This window comes from Zingiber officinale, chromosome 3B (genome assembly GCF_018446385.1).
Source record: "Zingiber officinale cultivar Zhangliang chromosome 3B, Zo_v1.1, whole genome shotgun sequence".
Lineage (NCBI taxonomy): Eukaryota > Viridiplantae > Streptophyta > Magnoliopsida > Zingiberales > Zingiberaceae > Zingiber > Zingiber officinale.
The window spans coordinates 73,569,220-73,597,168 of record NC_055991.1 but is presented as its reverse complement, the minus strand read 5'-3'; the positions used below and the strand labels follow the sequence as shown (position 1 = coordinate 73,597,168).

Genomic DNA, 27,949 nt, shown 5'->3' with positions numbered 1-27,949 from the left:
GGAAGGGAGGTAAATCATTAGGATTTCGCCTAGTACAATGATCCTTTACATGGGATTAAGTGACCTGTGATGTATTTCACACATTAGGAATTGATCCTATAATCTATTGCAATAACACCACCTGAAAGTACCACTGAGTCAACCTACGTAGGCACATATCAATCAATACTTGCAATCAGTTTTAGTAGTTGATGTTTTAAGAGAAATTTGATACATTAAATGAGGTTTCATGACATAAAATATCTAGTCATGAAAATATCTAAGCTCCAAGCTAAGGGAAAGTCTTAGAGAAATATAACAATATAATTTTATGATTTGGATAAGTTCGACAACATCTCAATCTAGAAAACAAGCAGGCTCTAGTTCAGAATTTTAGAGTTCAAAGCAGCAGAAATTCAACGCAGGGATCTAGCTCAGTGTGAGTGAGACAGTGCTACAAATCATTGTTGCAGCAAATCATGAATTAAAGCAATCCAGAAGTACAGTAACTTTAGATAGTCTTGAATTTGAACAGAAGCAATTATCAATGCAATCAGAATTGGTGACAGGAAAGCATCTAGGGCACAAAAATTAATACCGACATAGTGTTCTAGAATCTAAGCAAATTCCAGGAGCTACAAAGACTAAAAGAGCAATATTCCTGATACACCATTCTTGTTACAAGTACAACAACAATGTAAGTGAGGATCAACATTTACTGCGGTATCTCATATAAAGGCTGAACAACGTCAATTACTCATCCATTCCAAGATAAAAAATCATGAACACAAGCCTGCCACAAAGTATGCAACTCCAGTGAGTTTGATTTCTGAAATCTGATACTCTGCTACTAGACCGTATATTGACCATATATTCTGATTTCGAATCTGTACAGCTACTTCTTGATTTGCAACATTAGACAATCTGGTTGACTTTATATATTTTATTTAAATATTTAATTTGATAAATATATAATTTTTAAAATTAAAAAATATTTATATGTGATACTCTGCTACTAGACCGTATATTGACCATATATTCTGATTTCGAATCTGTACAGCTACTTCTTGATTTGCAACATTAGACAATCTGGTTGACTTTATATATTTTATTTAAATATTTAATTTGATAAATATATAATTTTTAAAATTAAAAAATATTTATATGTGATTAATTATTTAATATTTTTAAAAATAATTTAATATATAATTATTATCAAGTTAAAATTTATTTAAAATTATTTATTTAAATTTTCATAATTAAATATCTAATTATAATCATCAATCAATTTATCTTTATTTTGTTTTAAAATCAACAAATTTCTTAATTTTTTTACATGACAATTAATAATAAAGCATATGACCGTTAGCGTGCTATAATGCCGTTGCGTGAGAGGCAGGTCATCGCTTTGCCCCTCCATCTCCCACATCGCCCCTTTCCTCGTCACACGGAGTCGAAGGGGAAAGAAGAGGTTGAGTCGGGCTTCTCCTTGCGTCGGGTTTTCTCCTCGGTTTCTACTCCGTCCACCCCGCTTCCTCGCCTCCTCCCCTTCTGCCGGCCCATTTTCCAATTTTCGGGTTTCCTCCCTTCCGCTCGACTCGTTGCGTGAAGAGGAGCTTCAGCGACGCGAGCTGTGATGGGCACCGGGGGCAAGGTATCCAATCCCGCTTCCTGCTCCCTGTTTTTTTTCCGATGCCAGAAATCTTGCTTCGTGTTGTGGGATTTGGGCATTTTTGTTCGATGCCCTAGTATTGTGATTGGCTGCTTATTGTAGTGAATTCTCATAATTTCTTTGTCCGATTTCGTTTTGGTTTTGTTTCCTTTTCTTGGTTTGTACTGGGTAGTAGAGCCATTTGTGCAAACATTCACTTTGTTTTATCGCTTCTTTACCTTTGAAATTCATGTTATTTTCTGCGAGTTTATGTAACGTTTGTTTTATTGCTTCTTTACCTTTGAAATTCATGTTATTTTCTGCGAGTTAATGTAACTTCTGTCACACAAGTTGATGTAATTTTACTAGGTTCCCAACTTATGCTTGTGTTTGTTTCTTTGACTTAGGACGTATGGGTTTGGTTATTGCAGGTATCTTTTGTGCTGTGGTAATTTTTTTCGGATCTATAATGCCTGGATTTCTCTTAACTGCATTTTTACTCACTGCTTCGTTGTTGCTCACATTATGTGGTACAACAAAGACTGGTGAGGAATCCTTCAATCAAGACAGCTTGTCTTATCAATTTTGCTATATGTTTGGTAATGAGAGCAAAGACTGAGTGACAATACATTATGTGAATATTTCTTGTTGAATTTTCCAAATCTAAATATTTGTATTGTATAAAAAAAACCTTTTTAGAGAGCCGTAACTTGGTGATAATCCCTAGTGTGAGTGGGTGGGTTAAGTTATATATACCCAGATGATTCCATTTAAAGTTATTGTGCAAGGCTCTTAATAATGTGTGTTAAATTTACTTTAGTAGAGTTTTTATTTTTTTTTGGTTTCTAGATACGTTCACAGATAATACCTTTTATAACTTACCACAACATGATGGTGTTAAACTTTGATTACTCAGAACACCAAGATGATCTCTAAGGTATAAGCTGCTCTTGAAGAAAAAGGGAAAAAATTTCCTTTCTCAGTTTGTGATGTTCAGTTGTCATAAGAAATTTTATTACAGAATGTTAGGTATAATTTAAAGTTCTAGTCTGAATCAACACACATGTGGGTTAGCTTAATAACATTCTTCGACATTTAGTTTCTTGAAAATATTTTTTGTAGTAAGTAATTTGTATGCACACTTAAACATTTTATTTTCCCCTTCCAAGATTTCTTTTCCATTTGATCTTATGACATCCTATTAATTTAATGGAACCGAGAATCTTAGCCTAAGTTGTCTAAGGCAACTTAGGTGCAATTCAGCTCTTTGAGGTTGTTTGTGATAGGTCCATGCTCTGCCTCCATGAATAGTCCCTTTACTTTCATCATATCTGATAATGTTAGTTTGTCGTATTCAAAAGGAATTTTAGGATTCTATATCTTCAAAGAGATAAATATATAAAGCAACAAAATACCATTGTACTTTCTTTCTCTCCACGAAAGGAAGGGTGGTAAATGAATCATTCAATGATCTGGTCCAGATAATTCTGTTTCTTTGATAGAAGCCTGAGTTGTATAGCAAGGTATTGACTTTTGGATGCATTCTTTTCATTTTTATTTCAATTAGACAAATTGAAACCAACTTCATTTTCCTTGTTCCTTTCCATGGATAGTTGAAGGCCCATATGAGACCTAGTTATGTGCAAGATCTTGGGTTACTTCTTCACTCCTCTCCTTTTTCTTCCTCTTTACTGCTATGGATGCTTGCAATTCTTTGATGTTTTGAGTCTTTACATATTCTTGGTATTGGAATTTCCATGACATGACTCTGTTGAGTAATTTTGATTTTCCAGAGTTACATTTTATTTTATTTGTTAAGAAAATTTCCTTTTTCTACAAAATGTTGCAAGGAAAACAACCTTTGTAGCTTGACTGACATCCAGAGTGCTAGGAAGATCTTGGTAATACACAATAAATCAAGGTTATGAGCATGGTCGTTTATCTTCAGCATAATATTGAAGTTTTTCTTTTGCAATAATGTTGTCCAGATATGTTCCTTGTCAACTCTTTTATGTAGGTAAATTTAGATGGGCATTTCAGTTTTTTATAAAAGAATTTCCTTGTCTTCAACTGAGTATCATGCTCCTTATGGACACTTTCCCTTTTAGTCCATCTCTGTTAATTTTTTGTAGGCTATTACTTTCAATTCTCTTTTTATGTTATTAGTTGTGTATCATACACTTTAAAAGTATACACTTTAAAAGTATTTGCTGTTTGTAGTTGGAATTGACCGTACATGATCAGTTTTTGGCTACACATTGCAGATGAGTCATTTCGTGCTGCTAATAGTGAACCGAGAGAACTTTATTCCATTTCATTATCCAACCTTCTTGTGATTTTGAGGGTTTGACATGTCAAAAATCTTATTTTTTTTTCTAGATCATGATCTATGTTCATACTTTTCCCTAACTAAATAGGTGCAATAAGTGCTTCAGTATTGTAATACTACTTTTGTCTATTCTTATAGCATTGGAGGATACTTTATGTCCTTCACATTCTCTTGGAAGTTAGTCCTTGGGTCAAGTATAACATATCTTCTAAACTTTGAATTGTTCTTGTACCTACGTATTTAACATCATCCCATTGACACCGCTATTGGTTTCATTGTTGCACTCAGCCATCATGTGATTATCTTTTCTAAAAAATAATCTTTATCTTGAAAGTTAATCACATGTAACTAGTAGGTAAAGTTCTTAGTTAATTTTCTTTTAACTCGTCCTCTTTCATGTTTTGCAAGATTTGTCTGAAGCCACTGTAAGTAAAAACATGTAACAATTGTGTTGATGTCTTTACAGTTGTTAAATCTAAGGCCATATATCTTTATGAGCTTACAAGAAGTATTTGTCTTTTCCTTCTTTGGGAGCCTAAAATCATTCGTAGAGCTGGTTAGATTGCAGTTTAGATGCACGGAGAAATGGGGTTTTGGAAAATGTTGCAAAGATAATTTAGAACCACTTCAAAATTTTGGTTAGTCATGGAGTTTTTTGTCACTAGAGTTGTTGCAATTGCTGCAATTACAATAGGTACTTTGCAGAAATTCTTTTTCTATAAAATGCATAGTTCTAAGTCTAAATAGCATTGTGGAAGCTTTTGTGGGCATCAAATGTTTACTTTTTTTTTTAATCTGAAGTGTTTTGAAGAAATTGGCTTTTTTAAAAGCTAATTATTATTTTTTTCCAGGTCCAAGGAATATTTACAAACTTCTTTGTAGAGTACGAGCATTGTGGTAGTCACTAATGAAGTACTCGATCCATGTTGCGGATATAATTTTTAAATTTCATTGGATAGAAGTGAATTAATGTGATAACATGAGTTCCACTTTTTGATTATATAATTTTTTCTACTTTATTCTCTTGGGTTGCAATTCGTTATATATATTGATCCCTTATGTGCATAGCATAATTTTATTGAGATATCAAATTGCATGACATTTCTTTGTTTTTCTTAGGTTGGCCAGAATTTTTTGCATGTTCGGGGATGGCTTCATGTATATTCATTCAGTTGTTGTCGTACTCCAATTTATTATTCATGGTTTCCTTGGCCTACAGAAATATATGCACATCAAGGAGCATAGAGCTGCCATTTACATCCAGGTTTTTTTTTTGCTCTCGTTTCTGATTGATTTTATAATAATTGCTTTGACATTTCTATAGTTGGTTCTTTAGCTTAATTAATTGTGATTTCACCTTCTTTTGGTCTCATATGTTTCTGGTCTTTATTGGTATGAAATATAGAAAGTGAGTTTAGAAATTCAGAATGAGTCCTCTAAGGTTCTTCTTACAATAGTTATTTTCATATGTGCTTTCTATTTGATTATGAGGATCAATCTAACAAGGAACAGGTTTGTGCTAATTTCAATGAAACAATTTTTTATCAGCTATATGATCAGGAATCAATTAAGTTCACTCTTGGCTATTTTGATTAAGCTTTGATCAGAGTCATTTTTTTATCAGCTATATGATCAGGCTTGTGCTTTGTTAAAAGTTTACTAATACAATATAGGTTTTTGTTAGTCCTCGTCGGTTGTTCATTTTGAAATGGATATATGTTGATTTATTTTTGATTATACGTTCAATCAATCACATCTATTTGAACTTTTAAATGGCAACAAATGTAGACACATGATGCTTGATGTATACATTCGGAATTTATTAATTTTTCTGCTATTGATTGTGAAGGAGAATTAGTGGTGCTATCTTAATTTTAGCAATGGGCTTAATTGATTTGCAAATTAAGTGTATGTATTGCATTGTTATATATGGCTAGCATGGATCAATAGACTTAGCGAGAATTCATGCTGAAAAATGGTATTGGTTAGTATTAATTGCATTATTTATTATTGTATGTATTTGAACTGTTTACATCTGAATTCTATCATTTACATGTAAGAGGAGAATATTTAGTTCCATAGAGGATTTTGATTAGCCGACCCTGCCAATAAGGCTTGATTGTTGTTGTATAGGGGATATAGATTATATATTAATGAAGCAATTTGATTAAGCCAAAAACCATGTTAACCTATAATATTCCATGTTGGTTGAAGTATAGGAGTCTCTACTAATAATTGTCTATAGCAGAATCTCTATTTATTTGAGAATAACAACCTCCAAGCTATAGTATCTTATAATGCGGATTGAATTTCTTATCTTATTTGACTTCTAAGTTATTCCCTATCGGGATTGCTTTTATGATCTTATTAATATTCCCTTGCGGGATTGGTTTTTCTGATTGTATTGGTCTGCACCCCGAGTAGGATTAATTTTATAATCTTATCCATATCTTATTAATATTCTCCTAGGGGATTGGTTTTCTGATCTTACTAATAACCCTCAACAACATTAGTTTTTCAGATCTTTTGGTTTTTTCACTTACTATCTCTGGGAGGGATTGGAATTATTATCCTATTAGACTTCTCGATATTATTAGGTGATCTTGGTTTTCTTATATCTTCGACATATACCCGGGCCTGGGCTAGTCTTTTTTCACAAATATTCCCTAGTGGATTGGTTTTCTAATCTCATTAGTATTCTATCCCAGATGTGACTCGTCTTCTAGTCTTATCGGAATTTTTAATATTGTACCTAATTTATCTACTCGGTCGTGACATTTTTGGACTTGTGGTATTCTTGGTTTTCTGGTTATCATCCTCCCAATATAGTGATTGAGCTCCTTTCCCAGTCGGGACATATTGGTATGCTATTTGGACATTATTGGACTTCTGATATTCTTGGTTTTTTAGTCGTCGTCCTCCTGACCAAGGGATCAAACTCCTTTCCTTGGTTGGGATATTATTGGACTTATGATATTCTTGGCTTTCTTGTTATCATCTTCCCGACTAAGAGATCAAACTCCTTTCCTCGGTTGGGACATTATTGTCCTCCTATTATAGTGATTGAGCTCCTCTTCGGCCGGGACATTATTGATATGCTCTATTGGGACATTATGGACTTTTGGTATTCTTGGTTTTCTAGTTGTCATCCTCCCGACCAAGGGATCAAATTCCTTTCCTCAGTCGGGACATTACTGGACTTCTGATATTCTTGGCTTTCTGGTTATCATTCTCCCGACTAAGGGCTCAAACTCCTTTCCTCGGTCGGGACATTATTAGACTTCTGGTATTCTTGGTTTTCTCGTTATTATCCTCCTGTTATAGTGATTGAGCTCCTCTACCCGGCTGGGACATTATTGATATGCTCTATTGGGATATTATTGGACTTCTGGTATTCTTGATTTTTAGTTGTCATCCTCCCGACCGAGGGATCGAATTCCTTTCCTCAGTTGGGACATTATTGGACTTCAGGTATTCTTGGCTTTCTGATTATTATCCTCTATTGAGCTCCTCTCCCCGGCTGGGACATTATTGGACTTCTGGTATTCTTGGTTTTCTAGTTGTCTTCCTCCCGACCAAGAGATCGAATTCCTTTCCTCGGTCGGGACATTATTGGACTTCTGGTATTCTTGGCTTTCTAGTTATTCCTCTTGTTATTGTGATTAAGCTCCTCTCTCCGACTGGGACATTATTGGACTTATGGTATTGTTGGTTTTCTCGTTATTATCCTCCTGTTATAGTTATTATCCTCCTGTTATAGTGATTGAGCTCCTCTCCCCGGCTGGGACATTATTGATATGCTCTATTGGGACATTATTGGACTTCTGGTATTCTTGATTTTTAGTTGTCATCCTCCCGACCAAGGGATCGAATTCCTTTCCTCGGTTGGGACATTATTGGACTTCAGGTATTCTTGGCTTTCTGATTATTATCGAGCTCCTCTCCCCGGCTGGGACATTATTGGACTTCTGGTATTCTTGGCTTTCTAGTTATTCCTCCTGTTATTGTGATTGAGCTCCTCTCTCCAACTGGGACATTATTGGACTTTTGGTATTCTTGGCTTTCTAGTTATTCCTCCTGTTATTGTGATTGAGCTCCTCTCTCCAACTGGGACATTATTGGACTTCTGGTATTCTTGGTTTTCTAGTTATTCCTCCTGTTATTGTGATTGAGCTCCTCTCTCCAACTGGGACATTATTGGACTTCTGGTATTCTTGGTTTTCTAGTTATTCCTCCTGTTATTGTGATTGAGCTCCTCTCTCCAACTGGGACATTATTGGACTTCTGGTATTCTTGGTTTTCTAGTTATTCCTCCTGTTATTGTGATTGAACTCCTCTCTCCGACTGAGACAATTGGACTTCTGGTATTCTTGGTTTTTTCGTTATTATCCTCCTGTTATAGTGATTGAGCTCCTCTCCCCGACTGGGACATTATTGATATGCTCTTCTGGTATTATTGGACTTATGGTATTCTTGATTTTTAGTTGTCATCCTCCCGACCAAGGAATCGAATTCCTTTCCTCGGTTGGGACATTATTGGACTTCAGGTATTTTTGGCTTTCTGATTATTATCCTCCTGTTAGTGATTGAGCTCCTCTCCCCGACTGGGACATTATTTGACTTCTGGTATTCTTGGTTTTCTAGTTGTCTTCCTCCCGACCAAGAGATCAAATTCCTTTCCTCGGTCGGGACATTATTGGACTTCTGGTATTCTTGGCTTTCTAGTTATTCCTCCTGTTATTGTGATTGAGCTCCTCTCTCTGACTGGGATATTATTGATATGCTCTATTAGGACATTATTAGACTTCTGGTATTCTTGGTTTTTTAGTTGTCATCCTCCTACCAGGGATCAAACTCCTTTATTCGATTGGGAGATTATTTAGCTTTCTTGTTATTATCCTCCTGATATAGTGATTGAGCTCTTCCCATCGGTCGAGATGGGTATTCTAGCATTCTTATTCTTAACAGCAAATCGTTGGTATTTAGGCATTCTTCTTCTTATTATCTTAATGACCGTGGGATCGAGCTCTTTTTCTCAGTTGGATTATAATTCTGGTACATACAGATTTTATTATTATTATTATTATTATTATTATTATTATTTTTCTCCTTGGTCCAAAGGAAATGGATATTCTGGTATTCTGGACATTCTTATTATTATTCTTAGTTGTAGGATCGAGTCCTTTCATCTCAATCCTAATGAAATGGATATTTTGGTAATCTTAACATTTTTATTATTTTCCTCATAACCAAGGATCTGGTTCCTCTCACCGGTTGGGGCAGGATTGGAAAAGAGGGTTTCTTTTTATTTTTTTACTCCATGGTAGTAGCTCATATATAATCTACCAAACTAATTGTTATCATTATTTTTAGGTTATTGAATCCTATAATTTTTTGTATAAGCATTTCAACTTTATAATCTCAGTCACATGTTAATAAATTTATGTTCCCGGATTAACAATCATCGCTTTCAATAATGGTGTGAATTCGATGACAATTAAGTAGGTTCACTTATGCTGTGTTGAAGTTTGTAGAAAGTAAATATGTTCCTTCTAACTAGTTAAATTTTTTGTTGCTTAAATTCTGTCAGCATTTGTGATGTAGGTGTTCTAGATATCCTAATGATGTATGGTGCATTTCAACATCACGTCGATCAGCTGTTACCCGAACATCACGTCTATTTTATATGTATGTTCTTTCACATCAGATTATTACTTAAGATTTTATAATTTCTTGATATATTGTCATGCTTTTGGTATTGTATCTTTTTTTTCTGTGTGTTTATCACTCTTTTCATTAATAATTTCTAATAAAAAAAAAGGGCAGCCCGGTGCACGAAGCTCCCGCTATGCGGGGTCCGGGGAAGGATCCATTGTATGCAACTTTACTCTGCTTTTTGCAAAAGGTTGTTTCTAGGATTCGAATCCGTGACCTTTTGGTCACAAAGCAACAACTTTACCATTGTGAAAATTGATGCACTTGGTTTAAGTAAAGCACGACAAGATGGTTCCATGGTTCCAGTTTTGCTGCTTTCTAAATATTTATCTTTCTGAATACATATAATTAAGCAGCATAATCTTTTTTTATGTCTCGTCTTTTTTTGAACTTTCAGTTTGTCTTCTCCTTGTTCCTAAGTTACTGACACGTTTTTTTTCTTCCTCAAGGAAGATTATTATGTTTGATGGGGTATGTATTGAGAGGACTATTGACTATATTAAGTTCTTTTCTGCCTAGCAACATGTATGAAAGGCGCATGGACCAAATCATTTAGTCATCTTTTTATTTTTTTGAATGTACTATTTTGATGCACATTCCATATGATGATTTCCTTTATCATCATTGAAATCTTGGTTTTCAATTAATTTTGAGTTTGGGTGGTTGTCTTTCCAATTCTTTTACCTAGATTTCTTAGAAACTGTGACTATAAAGCTTAGTACTTTGTGATGTTTTGAATTGATCACTCGAGCACTCATATTTGATTTGCAGTTTGAAAGAATGCTTATGATTTAACAATTAGTTTGATTGATATTAGGATTATGTTTGAAAGGAATTTCTTATGAGTGGACGTAACGAACAAATTGTGATATACCATTATTGTCTAAAGATTTATTGATATGTCATTGTTGCAGTATCTCAGCCATGATAAATAATTCTATGCAGTTTTAAATTATAATCATATGAACATATATATAAGGTAAATTAATTCTATGCTTCTAGTTTTATTTTTTGTTCTATGTTTTGGCCTATCGGTTGTTTGGTTACTATTTGAACTTTAAATGGTTTTTTTGATCATGTCAACAATGTGCTGTTTGATGATATCTGATAAGTATTTCAGATATGTACTTTTATGGTTGGTCATTCTTGGCGGGAAGTTTTCATTTGCCTATTTTCTCTAGGAAAGTATCTTTCGATTTTTTTGTTCCATGTATAGTTTTTTCTATCTTCTGTCGCTATTATTTATTTCATTTTTCTGACTGTGATTTTATTGATTCATGAAGAAATATTGCTCTCCACTTTTCTTCTTCCAATATGCTTACTGTGAGACAATTTATATAGTGTTATGTTAAAAGCTTTGATAAAGCTCGACCTGTTCTCTATGATGATTCTAATCCTGATGTGGTCGCAAAATGTGTTGTTTGTTTTAGTCTTTCATTTGTCTATGTTTTAATATTTAATCTAATTATTGTTTGTCTTGATTTTCTATCGTAGGTTAAAGATCTTAAAAGTCTCTCAATTGACCTATTGGTTCCTGGCATGTTGGTTAATGCTCAAGTGACTTCAGTACTTGAGAATTGGATAATGCTATCATTGCTTATACATACTTCACTAGATATGTATGACTTTTTAATTTTTTCATTGCTTATATATTTTTTGAAGGTGCAAGGCTTTGGAATTGAATAAGATACATTCACCTAGTGACTTATAATCTATAACTGGAATATGGAAAGATAATTATGCTCAGAACAAACACATTCTCATTATCGATGAGTTAGTTACCATGCTTTCTAATTCTTTTTTTTTTTTTTTGACACATGAGCTACACCAAATAGTGAATGCAGTCGTTGAAATGGTAGCCCCTGCGTGTGCTCAGGCAGCATTGAACGGTAGCTTTTGCAATTGGGTTCCATCCTTTGAACTCCTGTATTTATGATTGCTGAAACTATTTCTCAAATTCTTTTTCTTGCATGTCAAAGATTTTATCAGTCACTAGGCGTCTTGCAGTTGCTGCAATTGTATCAGAATGCCTTGTAGGATCAGCTCTTGCTTTATTTAAAAGTTCCCTTATGTTGTGATGACTTCCCTTGAGTGAGTATATGAACCTTTCTTAGAATCTAATTTTCAGGTAGCTTCCTCATTTGAGACTGTCAGAGGTTGGGACAACTTTAAATCGTTACTGTCCCCAAGTGGGCACATGTCCTTCTGGTTCAGACCATCTGTGCACACCAGGGTCGGTGGGTCATTCTCCTCAAGATCTTCTAATATCAGTGGTAGTGAAACGTTGATGTTATAGTCATTGTCTGTTTGCTGATGTGTAGGTGGTTGACTATTCTGTCGGGTTGTTCCCTCTATCACAGGACTTGTGTTGTCTCATTACTAGCCTCATTAGCAGCACTATCCAGGTCTTCATGGTTCCCAACAATTGTATTCATTGTTTGGGGATTCCGGGAGGCATTACAGTGCGCTACATGGTGTCCTAGTTGCTGGCATCCGGTGCAAAGCTTCATGTAGATTCAAAATGCAGCTGTAAACCACTTCACTCCCATCCCGTAGGGTTGCTTCATTGTGGCCAATAGATCAATTACTTTTTGCTATGAAAGGAGGCGATCATTTTTTAATTGGAATTTCCTTTTATCTATTATACAATCAATTATGTTTTAAATTTTTTTCCATATCGGATTTTTTTTTCTTTTATCTATTGTCATTAGAATTGAATTGTGCAAAATAAATTGATTTTTTTTATTACCTCGAATTTTTGTTCTTTTTTCATTACCTTGCTAAATTGTGGTTGTCAATCATAGAACTGATATAAGAAAGTGCCAAATATGATAAATTCTTCATCAATGAAAACTTAAAGAACCACCAAGTCTTTCTTAACTTTATTCTAAAAATTTAGCCACTAGATTGGATCCATGCTCGTGCCCTTGACATCAAGTCTTGTAAATTTATGACACATGTTATGTTGCCTCTTTTGTCCTTTTTGTTTTCTTCCACTTTATAGTTTTGGCTTGATATTCTTTTATTGATATTTCAACTATGTGAAGTCTTTAGAGAGTTTTTTGTTTTTGAGTTCTAAAAAATGTTCCAAGTTGCTCAAGATTAATAGCCAGAATGTCCAAGGTTGGTTTTGTTTCTTTTTCCCCTTGAATCATTTGAAATGCTATAATTAGTATGTTTTCATGAAGTGTTCATCGTGAGTTTTTTTATGTTTCGAAGGTTGGACTAAAATATATGGGCACTATATGTATGCTCATTTATGGATGACTAGAGAATGATGCTCTTGTTTCTTGAAACTCAAGAAGGTAAGATTTGTCTTTCTAGGTAAAAGTTGTTATTGACGAGCTTCTTCTTTCTTCTTTTATTTTTTTTTTAGATTTGAATGTCAGATTTTGGTGTTCATTCTCTCTCCTTTGGATGTTGTATGAATGCTTCTCCCTTTTCTTTTACAACTTAACTAATTTTGTCCTACTTTTTGTTGGAGTTTCAACAACATAAAATGATTGCAATAGATAACTCATAACTCATTAGTCATTATATAGGTTTCTAAGTTTTCTTTCTTGATATGATATTTTATTGAGCATGCTGATAGCTCATTCATATGGCTGTTTAATGCTAGCATGCTTAGTGGGAAGAAACCTACCCAAACATTGGCAAGCGCTGATATTATTTGTAATGTGATTTTCATATCCAACTAGTGGATTTCAATTTGATTGAATATCTTTTTAGCTCCCTAGTAAGAATTGTGCGACTGCTAAACCGTAAGCGAAAACAATAGGTGGGGTGGAACAATTGAAGGATTTTGTTGTGATTGAAGATGTCGAGATAATTTGTCTCAGCAAAACTCCAATAATATTTTTTTTTGGAATTAAAGACCTCTTGTTTTCTTTTGGGTAATACGTAAATGTAATGTAGAATAAATATTCAATGAATCTTTTGGGTATTTTTTTTTTTGCTAATACTCTATTTTTTGATTTGGTTCTTAATTTCTTTGATTGCGAAATGAGTTTAGAGGAAATTGAAGGAAGATTGTTGGGATCATGCGTAAAGATGGAAACTGTCTCTCAAATAAAGAGTAGTGTTTGGAAGGATCGGCTAGAAGGTAATGAATCCCTCTTTCTTGTCATTATTATGTTTAGTTGTCTAGTCTATTTGGTGTGCTTTTTCATATACGAATATAAGTGATAAATCTAGTTATTTGTAACATGTCATTCTATTACATATATCAATTGTAAAGTAGTACAACCTATAAGATTTTCATTACTTGTAATGGTTCAATATGTCGTACAATCAATCATTATAACATTGACAAGATTTGTTTTTTGCAGCTTTTTATTTTTTAAAGAGGAAATTGGGAATCTTCAGGATCTGAGATCAATATGTTCAGATTTTGATTTGGTTTTCATTGCTTGATTTCATATTTTAATATCGGTGGCTCTTTCGCTTATGCATGTCAGCAAGAAACATCCCCTTAGATTAAATATCCTTAAAATTCAAATCTAACTACAAGGATACTTACTGTTTTTTCTCATTTTTAATAGAGTAAGGAATTTGATTAGTTTTTACAATTTTTTTTATTTGTATATAAGATGCAGGTTGATGTTCAAGCTCTACAAAATTATAAAAGAGCATCATAAGAATCCTAAGGTTTCCAGTGAAGGCATTTCATGGATGGTATCTGTAATTGAAGACTTTGGAATTATGCATATAAAGTTGAAGGTGCTATTGGAATCATTTTAAAGGTGTCAATTCGGATGGATCGGGTCGGGTTGGGTCAGGTTGAATTTTTTTTAACTCAATCCGAACGCGACTCAAACCCGAATTCAATCCAAAACCCCTATACCCGAACCCGACTAACCCGAACCTGACCTGAATAACCCGAAAATTCTAGTCAAAATGACTTTTTTTAAACTATTGTTCCTATAATTCTTCACTTTTATCTCAATACTTCATTATTAACATACAAATATTGATATTAATATACATAAAAATGTCTTAATTTTTAAAATAAAATTTGATTTAACCCTAAAAAGTCTATATTTGGATCAATCCGAACCCGATCCGACCCAACCTAAAAATTTGCAACCCTTCAACCTGAACCCGACCCGAACCCGAAAATGTCTAATCTGAACTTGATTTTTTTCGGGTCGACTTGGGTTGGGCCGTCGGGTCAGGTTCATTTTTAATACCCCTAAATCTTTTTATAGCCTGTGATTCTCACAAAATCCTCTCTTTAAAGTGACTGTAAGACTTATTGAGTCTTACAAAAATTACAGGCCTAATTTTTTTTTTTGACTTTTCAAATAATAATTGTTATGACGATGAGAATCTTAAGTCACCCTGCTATTACACTAAGCCTACATTTACATTGGATTATATTGTTAGCATATTCATGGACAAGCAATCATGTCAATTTAGCATAAATAATATACCTAAATTATTTATGTAAGTGTTTCTATCCTTAAATCATTTGCTAAGCTAAAAATAATCCTAGGCTGCCCTTTCTTCCCAAGAACATGCCAAAATCCCAACTTGGCTTTTCTTTGACTCTTCCTATTTGTGTCAATTTTAATTACGTCCAAATCTTCAAATTTTGGCACAATTTATTCTTGGCAAGTATTAGGTTCCAAAAATGAAGGCATATATAAGTGATCATGACGATTTAAGGTAGGGATTTATTTTATCTAGAGACTTGGGATGACATGATAGTCAATGTGGTGGCAAAAGGCGAATACGCTCGCCCCCAACGCCCCCGCCAATCCGTCCCAGAGCCAACACGAAGGAGGTAAATCATGGGCGGCTACTAGCCTTTGAAATAGTGACTAGCATATATGGGAGGTATTTACCTTGACTTTGTCGAGATTCGAACCCTAGACCTCATGATGACAATACCTCATGTGCTAGCCACTAGATCGTCCCGAGGGGACGACATGATAATCAATGTAAGTGTCCATTTGGTAGCTTTTCTACTTATAGATCATTACATGATTGTATCTTCAATTTGGTGATATATTATATTTTCTACCTTTTTGTTTTGTTTATGGGCTTGGAATTTAACTCAAATAATTTTTTGTATCAACATATTTTATTTATAAACAAGTACCTTATACAAATGACATTATATTTAAGTGATTGTGTGTAGTCTCACATAACTTGTTACAACTTTTATTTTTTTCTAATTCCATATTAACTACATAGGTCATATCTATTTATTGCACTTTATGAAAGACATAAGAGTATATATCCTTAGACATAACTTATTCTAAGTTAATTAACATTTTTTTAAATAATCAAATTAATTAAAATTTATTTGCCATCCTGTATCTTGACACCTTTCCCATAACTAAAATTTCTTTGTCATCATTTTATAATCTACTGAAGTTATATCTAATTTCTCATAGATAATATTTTTTATTTTATCTTTTCATGTAACTTCACATATCCATAATGATATTTTTCTTTTCTTTTCATTTATTACATATTTCCTAATTGCTCAACATTCTAATCTATGAAAACCATCTTTTACCTTAATGGGCATTTTGAAAGAACTCAAAACTACCATTGAATCTGTATATATTATGCATGTACCATTAGACTCAATGACTTAAGCTTGCCATATTCATGATTTTATTTGCCATAATTTCCACATGATATCAATATTATAATCTTGTCGTCCAAAACTCCTTATTTTTGCTGCAATTGTTGTGATTATTATTCTTAAAATTTCACCATCAAATTCTTCAAAAACTAAATCACAATTTCTAAATATATATCATTGAGTCATTTGCCACTTAGGTGTTTATACTATTCTATGATATTTCCATGTTATATGTCTGCAACTAGTGGAAAACTAAACCTAGAGTATGAGACTTAATCCAAGAAGACATCTTGTTCTCATCGGGCTAAGGTCTACTTAAGGTTAAGCTGTGATTTCTATCTATCTTTTTGCCAAGGACTTTCTTTTTCTCTTTATTATTTGGTGCTAATGTCCTTCCTTTAATCCTTTCTTTAATCCTCTCTTTATCAATGTGTTGATTTGACATTGAAGAAATAGTTATCTATTGATTGGTCTGAGTGAAGGAATTGTCTATGTGCACCATTAGCAATTTCTAAAACTTTGCTGATAGGAGTTTGGAAACACTATTTGCTATGTGTCCATCAACTATATAATTATTTTTTCATTTGTGTGTGATGTTTTCTTTTCGGCATCTTCATGTCTAATTTGTGTTTTTGTTTATGAGAGTTTCTCTAATTTGCTCAATAAGTTAGACATAGATCGTATCTTCGATCTAGCTTATTAATGCATTACTACTTATGACAAAGTTTGAGATAAAATCAGTTATGTCTAAGGTTTTCATTTTGGGTCTGTGAATGCATGTAATTATACTTTTTTTTTTAAAAAAAACAATGCTATACAAAATATTTCCTGTTCCTTCACTATGTCGTGTTTTATTGGCATGTTGTGCCTTGTGTTGAAGTAGAATTAGAATTGGGTGTATCTCCTGATACATGTGAGACAACACTCACAATTTAAACAAGGGTTATTCTTCTAGGTTGTTTTTTTAAGTATATTTGATAGAAATACTCAATCTATGAATAGTATTCTTGCCTCGACATTTTGGCATATTAGTCTGTTTTTGGAACAAAATTCTTAATCCATTAAGGCATTGCATGGTAGATATGATTCCACTAAGGACTAATATTTCTTGGTTTTACAGTTCTACGTGCAATGTGGTTTATAATTTTACCTATTATATTAATATTGTCTTGATCCCTACGCAACTATCAGTTGGTACATAAAATAGTGAAAACCATGATTCTAAGAAGTATTATTTTTTTTACTCTTAAATATTTATTGCCGCTTTTTGTTTAACATCAACAAGACACAGTTAACCTCAATTGGTTTTGAGATTCACATTGTATTATTTATTTATTTTGTTAAGTTTTCTAATAATTACTCAGTGAAAATCCTAGCAATACATATGCAACTCATTTCTCTAAAATTTCTTCTAGGTTTTTGTCCTACTTTTCTGATAGTTTTAGAGGATGTGGGCGATACATATGCAACTTTAGCACTAATGTATGGATATGATGCTAGATATGCTCCTTCAACAAGTCATTCAAGCTAGAATAATTGCACTAGTGGTATGATCCCTGATCTGATCCTTTATTACTTTTTTAAAAATTCATTGTGGTGTTACTAAGAGTTTGCTATTTTTCTTGAGATATGAGCTCAACTATGACTCTAAATTGTCTTATTTCTTTTAAGTGTTTTTATATTGGGAGGTTGCATACCTTTTTTTTTTAATTATTATTTTCATATTTCAATACTATAATGCTACATGATTTCTAAAATAGTTATGTGGTAATTACTATTTTATTCCCTTTGATTTTCTGTGGAATAAGTACTCCTATGTTTGGTTACTTAATGAATTTGAAATACCAAGTACCATAGAATTATTGTTCCAATAATTGTCTTTCTATCTCCAAGGAGTATCTATTTTGTTGCATTCTGTGACAAACTATTCAATTCTCCAAGAAAAGAGGCAGAGGAATCCTCTCCTATTTCTTGGGGTAGTAGGCAGAGGTAGAAACTTTGGCTCCTTGGCACTTTTTTTTTATTACATAGAGCTGTGAAGGGTTGTTTGTTGGAGAAGATGGTTTCGTGAGGGAAGGAAGACCTTGGTCACTGTAAGAACACATATGGTTTTGGCAGAAGGGTGGTTGATCTTGGGCAACAAAAATCCTATGAAAGAAATGGCTTGTAGTGCGGGAAGAGTATTTGCCAACTAGGAATATAGCAGACATTGAAAAAGGGTACTATATAAGGAAATTATAACCTATGTATTTATATGTCATACCCTATATGTCTAGAAAGTGAGTGCTCTATATGTCATACCCTTGGTGCAATTGTGCCTCAAGTGGTCAACGTCAATGGAGATGTATCACATAGGGTTTAAGTTAGGGTTGCATACAATGGATTGAAAGTAGCGGTGAGGCATTTGGTCAATCGTAGGAAGGGTTAGCCTTTGGACATGTGGAAGATATGGAAGCTAGCGAAGTCCTTAAGGCAATGATCTTAGAAATATGTTAAATTGTAATTTTGAGGTTCACGTGATTTGGGCAACATTATCCAAGAATGATGTGAGCAAATTTGACTTGTAGAGAACCTTCGATCTAGTAACATGAGTTTCTTGTTGTAGTCGATGTCCAAGCTCGATCCCAAAGCTTTTTTACATAGGGTTACGGAGGTGTGAGCGAGCAAAATTGGAATCTCTAAGCAGATTGAGTCCACTAGTGTTCAATCAACTGTTGAGTTGTCTACAGACTATTTGTTCGTGAATAAAATGCGCTTTATTATACTTGAGTTGACTAAATAAGGAATCCAATTGACTAAAGAGAATTTGAGTCAATTGAAACTTTAGTTAGTTGATTTTTAAACTGTCAATAAGAGATGCATGGCTTTTTATTTGAATTTGAGTCAATTGAAATATATTTCAATTGTCAAGGGCAGCCCGGTGCACGAAGCTCTCGCCATGCGGGGTCCCGGGGAAGGATCCATTATATGCAGCCTTACCCTGCTTTTTGCAAGAGGTTGTTTCCAGGATTCGAACCCGTGACCTTTTGGTCACATGACAACAACTTTACCGTTGCGCCAAGGCTCCCCTTCAGATTTCAATTGTCAAGATAAGTTCAAAAAGTATTGTTGGTTAGTTGTAGAGGCCTCTTTATATAAACAATGAGCATGTTTCTTCTTAGAATAATGCATGAAAAATCATATTTGATTTCTAGCTTTGTTTGGTCGAGATAAATGCAACTTAGTGCTATCAAAAGGCTTCTTCTACAAGGTCTTTGTACATGTGGTTTCTCCATTTTATCCAAGGAGATTTTCACAGTTGGATTGCTGACATGATCAACTTAACTTTGGATAGATTGTTAGTAGGATTAGGGTTCTAAGCATGTAAAGGTCTCTTGTTAGCATTGCATTCTTCTATGATTATTATTATTTTGATGTGCTTACTTTAATATGAACAAACATACAAACATCATGCAAATCACTATTGAGTTTTTTTGGCCTTATAAAATGCAAGAAAAGGCAAAAATTATTTGTAGGTTGAAGTGCTGTTCAACCCCCTTAGTTTTCCGGTCTCATTGATCTGCACCTACACATGATCCATATTTGCAAACAAAGAAAACAAATGATTGAGACATTCATAATTTTAGTTCGCAATGATAGACTGACTGAAATATTAGAGAACACATCTAAATTGTTGTTAATTTCCATTACACAATATATTTAAATAAATTAGAGACTTCTATTTCTAAGAGTATTCACATGATTTTGGATAATAAGTACAACTAGAGGGAAAAAACAAAATAATGGTTTGATTCTTTCAAATATATTAATTGGAACTTGTGCTTAGTTTTAAACCTCAAGTTTGGAATGCTTAATCATTATCATTCATTCCTAGGCCTAAATTTGAAATTTACATTGCTCTAACTTGAAAATCATATTAAGTAGTTTAGCGTATAATGTCTTAATAAGAATCTTGACACTCTTGAGCATGTCAAATATCTATGCATAAGAGGATGAGTCTAATGAAATTCTTTAGTCTTTATTTAGAGAAAATGGATTCTATTGATGTAAATGCCAGAACTTGGTGGTGTCAGATCTTGAAGTTCTCTTTTTTTGTTTTGTAAATATTTGAAGCATTGACAGGAAGGTGCATTGAAAAACAACCAATAGTCTCAGCTAAGAGAGCCTAGTATTTTATGTTCTTATGTAGTCTTTTGAAAACTAGGATTTGTCAACACTAGAGCGAATTTTGCTAAAATGTATTCCTGGTTTGTTTGGGTTGGGTTATACCCCTCCAGTATGACTAACCAACTAAAAAATTTGGTATTTTTGCCTTCTTATGTTAACTAATACATATACCAAACCTCAGTTTTTCAGTTGAAAACATTTCAATACATGCTTCACTTAATTCTTAGATCAAGAACTACAAAAAGGTTATCTGGGCTTGTCCTAGATTAATTTGTGCAAACTTTTCTATTTTTGTCTTCTACCAAGACATTGCTGCCAAATATTACTTCTTTTCTTTTGTGATTTAATTTTTTTGCTTTCACTTTGGAGGAGAGGTTCATACGCTTAGTGTGGACATGTTGAAGCCTTTTCTTCCTGTTAACAAATAAACTTATTTGAGCATTGTAAAATGTTGATAACTCTATCACTTCCTGTAAAGGTCGTGTTGTCATCAATTCTTCTGAAATGAGCATCTCATTCCCTTTAAAATAAAGAGATCAAATGCTCGATTATGTCCTGAGATTGATGGGTGAGATGAGAATGAGTTGGTTGATTCAAGCATTGAGCATCTGCAAACTCAGGTGATTTATGTTTTTTCCTCATCAGATTGAAGTTTCCATTATTGGGGATGATAAAGATGTCTTTGCTCTTGTTCATGTGGAGATTTATGTGTCAATATTTTGCAGACTCTTGCTTTGTGTGCGTGTAAAACTTGGGTTTTAGTGGAACCATGATTGAAGCTAGAAACCGTATTCTAAAGGTAGCTTGCTTAAAAGGTTTTATATTTTCACCTGCCCTTTGGCTTTGTCCTTATTTTAGTTATTTATTACAGGCGACTTTCAGTTTCTTTGTTTTACCAAGTGATCCTTCCGATATTATCCGTCCACTTGTGGACAATTTAATTTCATTATTATGCGCTATTCTTTCAATCAGGTGACAACCTTATCACTTGAAAGTGATGCTATCTTTTTCATGCAATTGATAAGTGTTTAATATTCTGCTTTTAATAGATGTTTTTTTTCCTATATCTTCTCTAATGCTTGCACATTTTCCCACATGAAGAGCGGCAGTCCTAAGTCTAGCCTTGACTCTCAGTGGATTTGTTACTTTGGAGTACTGTAAGTGACCATATTTTTCTGCTAGATACAGATAGGTTAACCATATTTTTCTGCTAGATACAGATAGGTTATGTACTGCTAATTTATTTCCAACTAACCAAGTGCCAGCCTAAACTAGGAAACTACTATGATTTGAGTTTCTTGTGGAGAACAAAGAAGCAATACAAAATCATGGATTTGTATTGTGTACTTGGTGGAAACGTTCATCAATGAACAAAGAAGTACAAAATACAATAGTGCTTACACAAAATAGCTATTTTTATCTTGCTATTACAATTTTCAAGCATAAAAATATATATGTTGGATGATATTCCCAGCAAGGTTCCAAGAAAAAAAACAAAATTTACTAGATTTGGCAAAATTGATTTTACAATAGTTGATTCCTAGGTTTACATTATATCTACAATTTCTTCCTTCTTCGCTTAGGCTTGACCTTCTAGAAATGACTATTTTGCTATAATTTAGGGCATTCACCCTATCAACATATAGGCATTATGTTTTTTCTCTTTCTTGAGATACATCCAATCTGTTCTCTTCTTAATGCTTTGTGGCATTACTCATGATAGACAATGTGGAAATTCTTTTGTTTTATTTTGCTGAAGCACTTATGGGTTGTAATGAGCTCATAGTTTGCAAAATCACGATTTGGATCGTAGGATCATACGATCCTACGATCCGGAAATCCAAAATCCATCTAGGATCATGCAGAATCGATTTTTGCAGTAGGATCATAGCAGGATCGGTAGGATCGGAACAGAATTGGTAGAATCATAACAGGATCGGAGCAGGATTGGTGGAAGCTTTGAGAGGCCATAACTTTGAACCACGAGGTCTATAATATATCAAATCAAAATTCGTTCATAGATCTTTAATAAATTTCAAAGTCTATCCTTAACCACCCTATTTCAAACCCAAAAAATATAATTTAAATCCTTTTCGGAAGCCAAGAAGATTTTATATTTTTTTTATTATTTTTTTCATGTTGATAGGGTTTAAAATTATTTAAACATATGTTTAATCATTTTTGAGTTAGTTTTTTATCAATAATATTTTGTCATATCTTTTTTCCAAAATGATCAATTTTTGATCTAGTATTTATGTGACATCAACTAGTATTTAGAAGATTATTTCCGGCGTTCATATTTGAATCAAATGATTCAATAGCTTCTGTTATATACGTTAAGTGCTTTGTCGGCCTTTAAATTGGATCATCTTATAAACCAAGGAAATATTTTTGACGTTGAATGTGTTATTATTATTGTGTTAATAGAAATTTTATATTCTATATGAAAATATAAATATTATTACTATGCGATAATGGTAGTTAAATTACTAGTTAATTTAAATTTGTACATATAGTAATGTAATCTGAGGTGTTGAGGGTAAATGATTGTATATATATGCAAATTAGTTATTTATTTATATGTAAATGAGTTTTTAGGTATTTTTTCTAATTAATCATGTATGATAAAATTTTAAGGATTTTTGATAAGATCGTACGATTCTAGGATCCGATCTTGACCCTAAATCGATTTTACGTAAGATCGCAATTCTATGAAATAAATGAGCTTATTCACCTCTTGAATAATGATCAAGTCGAAAAGTAGAGGCTCTCTTTCTTGTGCAGCTTGCTGCAATGTCCTAAATCCTTTTCTTCCTCATCCAACCTCCATATGAATGTAACAGAACCTCCGGATATTTGAAACAGACCATATACTTTTGATTTGATGTTTCATCTTTTCATGCTCTACCTTTAATTTAAAACTTTGACATTTGATTAGTTCTCTTTTGGCAGTGAGCTATTCTCTAGTTTATTGGTATTATTTTGACATGATTATGAAAGAAAAACCTAATTGAGAAGGACAAGAATTATATATATATATAAACAGAAATGTATGTAATCATTGTTTTCTGTTGAAAGTTTAGGCAAGATCTTCATTGCTCGTATTGCGAGGCCTTATCTAGCACTCACCCTTTAGTTATTATTTCATCACGTGAAATATTTCTAGGACTATTTCTATTTGGCTACATTACTTTCCTAGCTACTGGATTCTTCTTTTATATTTCCAACCTGTAACGTTATGGTTGCCAACATGTTTTACTTACTATTAGCTCTGAAAAAAAACATCAATAATCATGTTATAATTCAAAATATGGATTATTTTTACTATAACTATTGCTTCATCAAAGAAAATGCTACAATATTTAGTAAATGATTAAATTTGCTACCATGATCATAGCATAAGTTGATTATACCAAGTCTATAAACCTTGCTTGCGGTCATGCTTTAGAATAATATTTTCTTTCCTTCGAGAAAGATTGAACTAACATTGATTTTTTTATATATTTCTTAATTAGTTAAGAAAACAAGATGAGGTTATAATTCAGACATTTTTGGTTTAAGGTGACCAACTCTTTTGCATTTTTCTTTTATTTTTGTGACTGATTTTTTTTCTTTCAGCATCACAATAATTTTTGTTCATGATTGGTTTCGTTTAAATTGTTAGCTTCCTATATGATATTCTCTTATTAGAGGTGAAGATTGGTTTATGGTCTGGACCTAAAGCTTAGCTACTTTATGTTGCCAAATCAAGTAATTGGAAGGGACGAGACTTGCCCTTATTCTAGTACAATTCTCACGACCTTGGGTAGCTACTCCCATTGGTCAGGGTGAGATTTAGCCTATTCTTAGTACAATCTTCATGACCTTGGGTCACTACTTCCCTTGGTCGGGTAGGTCTTGCCCTAGTCTTGGGTCGCTACTCCCCCTTGCCTCGGAGGGATTTTCCCTATCAAGGTTGGACATTCTTATTATTGTGCCCAATTGTGGGATCAAGCTCTTCTCTCCGGTTTGAATTCAATGGTTCTTTTTGACAATCTTGGCATGAATATGACATTATTGGTCTTCTTATTACCCTCCCGACCGAAGTATCGAGTTCTTCTCCCCGGTTGGGATAGGATGGGACTTCTTTGTGGTATTCAAGACATTTTCAGGTATTCTTGGCCTTCTTGTTATTATCCTCCCGGTCGAGAATCGAGCTTCTTCTCCTTAGTCGAAATAGGATGGGACTTCTAGCATTCTTGGCATGAGCATGGTATTATTCGTCTTCTTATTACCCTCATGACTGAAGGATCGTGTTACCCTCCTCGGTCAGGATAGGATGAGACTTCTTTGTGGTATTCGGGTATTCTTGGCCTTGTTATTATCCTTCGGCCAAAGGATTGAGCTTCTCTCCCCGATCAGAACTGGATGAAACTTTTGGCATTCATGGCACATGCACTGTATTATTCGTCTTCTTATTACCCTCCCGATCGATGGATCGAGTTCCTCTCCCCGGCTCGGACAGGATGAGACTTATTTGTGGTAGTCAGGACATTTTCAGGGTATTTTTTGCCTTCTTGTTATTATCCTCTCGCCCGAGGGATAATGCTCCTCTCCCCTGTTAGAATAGGATGGAACTTCTGCCATTTTTGGCACAAGCATGGTATTATTGGGACTTCTTTGTTGTATTTAGGACATTTTCAGGGTATTCTTGGCCGTCTTGTTATTATCCTTCTGGCCAAAGGATCAAGCTTCTCTCCCTAGTCAAAACAGGATGGGACTTCTAGCATTCATGACATCAGCATGGTATTATTGGTCTTCTTATTACCATCCCGACTAATGGATTGAGTTCATCTCTCAGATTAGGACACGATGGAACTTCTTTATGGTATTCAGGACATTCTCATCGTATTCTTGGCCTTCTTCGTATTACCCTCTTTTTGATCACGATTGAACGGGTAGCTGGATATTCTCGGTTTTCTTTTGGATTTTTCAATATTCTTATTATTACCCTCTCCCCTTCGACTGAAGGATCAGAGACCTCTCCTCGGTCGAAATAGGATCTGGATTCTCGCATTCTTGGCATGAGCATGGTATTATTGGTGAATATTACCATTCCAACCGAAGGATTAAGTTTCTCTCCCCGGTTGGGACAGGATGAGACCTCTTCGCGGTATTTAGGACATTTTTAAGGTTTTCTTGGTCTTCTTATTATCCTCCCGGTCGAGGGATCGTGCTTCTCTCTCCTTTGTTGGAATAGGATCAGACTTCTATCATTCGTGGCATGAGCATGGTAATATTGGTTTTCTTATTACCCTCCTGACCGAACAATCGAGTTCCTCTCCCAGTTAGGATAGGATTAGACTTCTTTATGGTTTCAATACAATTTCAAGTATCTTAGCCTTCTTGTTAGCCTTCCGTGTTGAGGGATCGAACTTATCTCCTCGGTCGTGTTGGGTTTTTCGGGCCGTGAAAATCACTTTTCGCGTCGCGGAAACCCCGAAACCCCCAGCCACGGATTCGTGCGAAGTAAAAACTTTCGAAAACAAAATTACGAGTACGAGTTTACCTACCTATAGATCTACACTAGAACTATATGTTAAGAGATTTTTACCCTTGATGCGTGCCTTTCGCGAATCCCGCTCGTCCAAGGTCTCGGATCTCAAGTTGTCAAGGTAGACAATTCTCTATGCGTATCCGCGAACCTGATAGGTGGAGAAGCGAGCGGTGTCTTGCACAGAGTGTTCGACGAAAGGAGGAGAGGGAGAGGTGGAGCGAGGAAGAAGATGAAGGAATGAATGAGAATTACTCATGAAATGAAACTTATTCGTTATGTGGCGGCCACATTAAGAGATGTAGTAACCTCCGTGGAATGCGAGTCACGACTCTTGGTAACTCCCGTAATTGGCGTCCCTCTTAGCAACCGTGATGATGTGTAGCATCGTCGTTTACGCTTCGATACTGACTCACCGATGAGTGGCATAAAGTCGAGTTAAACTTGACTCTTCATCTTCAGTCAAGTCGAACTTGACTTAATCTCTCGTGGTTGATCTAATCCGACCATTTAATTCATCGATTTAATATAATGAATCTAATTCGTTTAATTAAATTGATTCAATGATTATAATCTAAATTAGACTCGTTGAACACATGAATCGACTTGAGTCCAACTCGATTAGCCAATTAGGATTACTCTTAATCGATTTGATTCATCAAATGAATCTAATCCTCTTGGTTCATCGTATGAACATAATCTCCATCTAATTGTCCTTGGTGTGTGACCTATGGGTTAGCATAGCGTTAGCGATGCCTAAACCCATTTAGGAGAATAAGTAATGGCGGTATCTGTGCACACATCATTCTACCCGAGTTCTGAGAATGTTGAGATCAGCGTCACGCGTGACTCTGGTGTGACTCCTCGCGATATGTAATGATGTCTTTATCGAGACATCAGATTGATCGATGTGAGGTATAGGCCGGTAATGTCGTCCTCAATCGATCTAAATCTTGAACTCCAGTAGACTCACTCGATCGAATGAGCTCGATATCTCGTATTGACTCGTTTAGGCGTAACGATACGCCATTGGTCTCGCTCTATCAAGAATATCGATGTCGCTCCGTCGTATAGGAGGATAGATCCATCTACATCACTCGCGTCCCTCTGCGTAATTCGTTCATACCGATGGTGCCTTTATAGTCCACTGATTCTGGTGGCGTTTGTGAAACAATACGTAACTCCTTATGTAGGGAACCGTGGTGACTTCAGGTCCGAGGACTAGTAGTCATAATAGTCGTGAGAAAGTATATGACACTCGTATAACGATCCGTGATACTTTTCGTGGCGGGTCATTCGATATCGTTCTCGATGCGTACCCGTATCGACTTGATATCTCCATATCCGTGACTTGTGAGATCGAATCATCGAGTTGACCTACATGCTAGTCTTATTGCATTAACATTGTCACGAATGTTAATACTCGACTAGGAATGATTAGAGTAGTGTTCCCTATATCGTCTCTTATCGGTTCACTAACAGATTGATATAGGTGAGAACCTTCTACCAAGGGCGTTATTATACTTAATTTATTTGGCGCCGATACAAGTAAGTATAATAACCAAAAACCAAATGCCTTTATTTATATAAGAATATGATCTGAGTCATGTCTGATTGTCGAATGATTGAGTCCAAGGCTCAACTAACGATCTCTCTTTAGTGCGATCGGTTTAGGCTCTGGCCGATGACTGGTGTGACCGTATTGCTTCCTCATGCGAAGCCTTGGTCGAGGGATCTGCGATCTTAGCCTCTGTGGGTACTCTGTATATCTTCTCCTCTCGATAATCTCTCGAATGAGATCGGCGCCGTAGTATGTGTTTGGTCCGTTGGTGTGGCGAGGTTCCTTCGCTGTCTTTATAACTCCGTTGTTGTCGCGATAGAGCTTAATAGGCTCGGTGATCGGGAACCGCCCCGAGTTCGATGATGAACTTGCGGATCAAACTACCTCCTTCGCCTCGATGCGTGATGTACTCGACC

At 34.7% G+C, this 27,949-nt stretch overlaps 1 long non-coding RNA gene across 3 annotated transcripts in view; it reads left to right on the top strand.

Annotated features, from left to right (window-relative positions):
* The first annotated feature begins 1,362 nt into the window (after positions 1-1,362).
* LOC122056557 overlaps positions 1,363-27,949 on the top strand; it is a 52,414-nt gene continuing 25,827 nt past the window's right edge. For all 3 annotated transcript variants that reach the window (XR_006133266.1, XR_006133265.1, XR_006133264.1), the window contains exons 1-12: positions 1,363-1,633; positions 5,079-5,223; positions 9,564-9,647; positions 11,169-11,563; positions 11,654-11,707; positions 11,803-11,911; positions 11,996-12,203; positions 12,894-12,979; positions 13,687-13,776; positions 17,688-17,819; positions 20,918-21,059; positions 21,165-21,238. This is a non-coding gene — a long non-coding RNA (uncharacterized LOC122056557). The remainder of the gene's footprint in view (positions 1,634-5,078; positions 5,224-9,563; positions 9,648-11,168; positions 11,564-11,653; positions 11,708-11,802; positions 11,912-11,995; positions 12,204-12,893; positions 12,980-13,686; positions 13,777-17,687; positions 17,820-20,917; positions 21,060-21,164; positions 21,239-27,949) is intronic.